Source organism: Triticum aestivum, chromosome 6B (assembly GCF_018294505.1).
Source record: "Triticum aestivum cultivar Chinese Spring chromosome 6B, IWGSC CS RefSeq v2.1, whole genome shotgun sequence".
In the NCBI taxonomy this organism is placed as follows: domain Eukaryota; kingdom Viridiplantae; phylum Streptophyta; class Magnoliopsida; order Poales; family Poaceae; genus Triticum; species Triticum aestivum.
The window spans coordinates 449,985,721-449,990,588 of record NC_057810.1 but is presented as its reverse complement, the minus strand read 5'-3'; positions in this window follow the sequence as shown (position 1 = coordinate 449,990,588).

The window sequence follows — 4,868 nt, the reverse complement described above, 5'->3', positions numbered from 1 at the left end:
CGTCATACACACCATACAAGGTTTAGTACAAGACCAAACGAAGTACTATTACGGTGAAAAGGGATTACATCTCATCGGAGGCATTCCAAACTCCTATACATTATTTTTCTACAACTCCGGAAAGAGTACAAACTAGGTCATATCCCACGAGTCACGCGGAACGATAGATGACACAGCTAGTGCAAACTAGGGATACTACCCCTAACTCAGACCGATCCGTAGTAGTCCTCATAAAAGTCACCTCCATAGCCTGGAAGCTCAACATGTTCATCCGGAAACAGATGATCTCGCGGAGCTTGTGGACCATAGGGGCTAGGATGAGGCCTTGGACCAACAAACGGTGGCCTGCGGGGACCGCGAGGTGGGGTGATGCCTCCTACATCACGCCAAACCATCACGTCAGGCAGAGCAGATCTCACAGGATAGAGATCGCGCATATCTGAGAATCCAGCTTGCACCGCCGGTGCGAACCGAGTCAAAGTGGCCCAGTGGTCAGCACGGGTATTGAAGAGCTCTAACCTTAAGGCCCGATTTTCACGATCCTTAACCTCGAGCATCTCAGCAGTGGTGCGAGTTCGTGAATCCTCCTGAGTGGAATCAGCATAAATAGCTTGGAGATATCCTTGTGCTCCCGGAAGTGATCCTGGCATATACCGGAAATCAGAGTCCCGAAATAAACCAGATCTGACTCGCATAATGGTCATCATGGAGTAGGCGGCATCCTGCACAGCCATCTCAATAGTAACCCCGAGTCCATAGGAGCAGTGAAGAGGCTCAGTGGATCCAGGATAAGATGGAAATATCCTGACAGTGCAGAGATACTGGCTTTGATTGAAGTCCCGGAATTGCTCTTCGACCGTGTACTCAGGATACCAGCGGTATCCAGCCTCAGTCATTACCCTGACCAACTTAGCAGTATGGCCGGGTACATCTAGGCATCGAGTCAGGCGAACCACTTGATTGAGGTCGCGAGTGGCCATCTGAAAGCATAATCATAATGCAAAGGCATTAGAATTTCTAGCAAAATTTCGACAGCATAACAGCTGTAAATGCTCAAAAAGGATTTTGAGACATTTGACAAAGGATTTCGTACACACTCAACATCATCATATCAAAGTTCTGAAACCATGTTGGCAACACAATGTGGTAGTAGAACTGAACTAGGCTTGTAACCATCAAACTTATAAGGTACTACTGATTAGTAACACGTGATCCTGATAGAGAGAACAGATCCTAATTCCTTAACCCCCGGTGGAAGAATGGACTGACTCAGATCAGAAAGTCATAAGGTATAAGGAGTAAAAAGAGCCTTACGTTCCAACCCACAAACAATTCCCCTACATATAACTAAAGAATTTCTAGACTCAACATCGACCAGTTTGGCTTGGAGAACCTACAGGCAGTCCGGCTCTGATGCCAACGCTGTCAGGACCCCGACTCGATGTCACATCGATCTAGCTGGTAACACCTCATATCACTTTGCGGCCTCACGCACGGTATCCCCACGGGTGTCGTCTTACCTTTTCCCGGGACCGTTTGCGCCTTTTGGCTCACGTATATGATAGTGTCGCTAGCATCCATATGATAAAGAGCCCGGGCTGACATGACTAGTCGTAAACCCAAAGCGGCACAGACTTACAGGGACATGCATCCATGACCCAGCTTCGAACGTGTCGGTCATCAGCAAGTGGGTCCGGGCTGTAGCACTGGGCTAGCAGGACTCCGGTAAACCGGGCTGTAGCGGGCTAACAGGACTCCGGTACTCAATGCGTGACATTTCCCCGAAGGGACAGACACAGGAACGAAGAAGGACACATGCCGGCCAGCCTAAGTGTTCCAGAGCAGTAGCAAGCTACCATGGCTCAGCGGTAACACTAGGAGACATTTCCCGGTAAGAGAGGCTACTAAGGATAAACAACTAGATAGTCAGATCCCACACATACCAAGCATTTCAATCATACACACAATATGCTCGATATGTGCAAATACAACAAGGCATCACAACATGACTCTACGACACAAGTACTTTATTTAAGGCTCAGAGAGCCATACATAACATACACAAAGGTACGGGTCACACGACCCAGCATTCAAGTCATACAGTCATACAAACCAGCAGCGGAAGTAACTTGTCTGAGTACAGACAACTAGTAAAATAAAAGAGGCTTGGAAAGCCTAGCTATACTACGAGGTCCTTCACAAGCTCAGGATCACCACCTGGGCCTTAGCCTACTCATTGATGTCAACGTCTACGTAGAACCCATCAGAAGGGGTTGCAGCGTCTTCTGTAAAAATGTAAATTATAGCAACATGAGTACAAAGGTACTCAGCAAGACTTACATCAGATCCTACATACATGCATATTATCAAGAAGGGTTGGTGGAGTTGTTGCAGCAAGCCAGCTTTGACTCTTGGCTAGACTAACCTACGAGACTCCAACTTGAAATGGTTTTGCGCACACGAGTCCATTACTCACCACTTCAATACACTACCGAGGATCCACCTCCGTCTCCCTACAGAAGAGCCATCCTCGGCACTCACACTTATCTTGAGGCTTTTAGTAGTTTCCATTTACTTGTCTATGAACTGTATAGGCAACCAAGTAGTCCTTTACCGCGGACGCGGCTATTCGAATAGATCATGTTAACCCTGCAGGGGTGTACTTCTTCATACACGCTCTCACCACTTACCGTCGTTTACACGACATGTACTCGGCAACCTTCAAGCGGAAGCCCAACGTGGGTGTCGGCCATGACCTACCTAACCACCTAAGCCTCCAGTCCAGGTTTATCGCCTATCCAGGTTCCATCCGCAGGGAGTCCGGCCGAGGTTTCCCATACGGCCCCGAACGATGTGAACAGGGTTCCCGAGATACCTAACGGGTATTCGGTACACCCGGCCACGTACCTACTGCATCACAGCCCACCCCTACGGTCAGCGCTGTCCACGGCCTCCAGTAGGCTACAAACACCAGAAACTACTTGCAACTCCTGGACGGAGAACTAGGGTGAATAAGAAGCCGAGAGGGTCCATTGGTTTCGGGCCCAATGCATGGTAGTAGCTGGTTCTTAAATCACACATACAGATCTCAGTGCTTAAGGTCGGCTTCAATGAAACAACCCACCATGTACTCCTACATGGCCTCTCATCGATACCTTTACCAAATCGTGTTCACCGCACCACTCTCATTACCTGACATAATCATTTCACTCTAGCCCATCACCCAGATGAACCAGACCTGACACGACTCTAAGCATAGCAGGCATAGCAAGGTAGGAACAACACATACATATGGCTCAACCAACTCCAACACATGCTAGTGGGTTTCATCTAGTTACTGTGGCAATGACAGGTCATGCAGAGGAAATGGGTTCAACTACCGCAGCACACAGCAGTTTGAAATGCGTTGTCTTAATGCAGTAAAAGAGAGCAGGAGCGAGAACATGGGGTTGTATCGATATGATCAAATGGTTGATTGCTTGCCTGATGGTTCGATGCACTGATACGGTTCTTCGTTAGGGTAATCACGATACTCCTCGGGGGCAGATCCTGCCGCAAGAATACCGATACACAACCATTACCAAACAATGTGCAACAATATGATGCATGCATGAAACATAGCAATATGAGTGTGTTGGGCTAATGCAACTAAGACCAGAAGGGTTTGAACCAATTTGAATCAAAGATTCACATTTCAAACTCAAACATGGCCTTTTAGAGTGATTTTCCTTGTTCTGCATTATACATCAAGTTAACTTGCTTAGTCATGCATGAAAATAGTACAGATGGATAGATTGGATTTTTCTGATCATTTTTCATATATAATTTGTCTGATTTGGAGTTATAGAATAAAAGTTATGAATTTTTGAAGTTTAAATTATATTCTGGAATTTCCTGATTTAATTTAAATCCAGAAATATATATATTGCGCCAGCATGACGTCAGCACGACGTCAGCGGTCAACTGCGGCTGGCTGGGGTCAAACCTGACGTGTGGGGTCCACACGTCAGTGACAGGGGGGTTTAACAGAGGTTAGTTTAATCCTAATTAAGAGTTAGTGGCGCTGGGGCCCACTGGTCAGTGTCAGGGTTAATTAATAGAGGTTGATTAAGTTTAAACTAATCCTAACCCGAATTAGCAGGGACGGGCCCCACCTGTCATTGAGCCAGTGGAGGTCAAACCCCCTGGTCAACCGGGGCTAACACGCCGGCGTTTAGCCGCCGGCGGCAGCAAACGTGGCGGAGGGCGCGGGATTTCCACTCCGGCGCCCAATCGAGCAGCGGAAGGCACGCGCGGGAAGCTGGGGCTCGCGCGCACCCACTGGTGCCCTCCTTTTCACCGGAGATGGCTTAGATCGACGGCGGCGACCACTTGGGCGGCGGCCGGAGTTCGGGCGCGAGCGGGATCGGGCCGCGGGGCACTGGGAGGCCACCTGAGGGGCTCGGCGGCACCCTCGTGGCACCGGGAGCACGATGGAAGGCTCGGTTTGGGCGGAGGCGGACCAAGACGGCGACGGCGACATGGACGGCGGCGAGAGGCTTCGGCCGTGGTGGGGAGGAGGGCTACGGTGAGGGAACGAGGGGGAGAAGAGAGGGGAAACGGAGAGGGGCTCACAGCGAGACCAGCGAGCGCGAGGGCGAGGTCGGGGATGCCCGGTAGCTCTCGAATCGACGGCGAGTACCCACGGCGGCCGGAGGCGAGGATGGCGACGGCGATGGCTCCACGGGGTGCTCCGTCTTGCGTGGCTCGACGAGGAGGTAGAGGGGGTCGCGGCGGAGCTGGGGAGCGTGTCGGGGAGGCGAGGGGAGGCCGGCGGCGGCGGCTATGGCGAACGGCGGCGATGGGTGCGTTCGGACACAGGGGAGAGA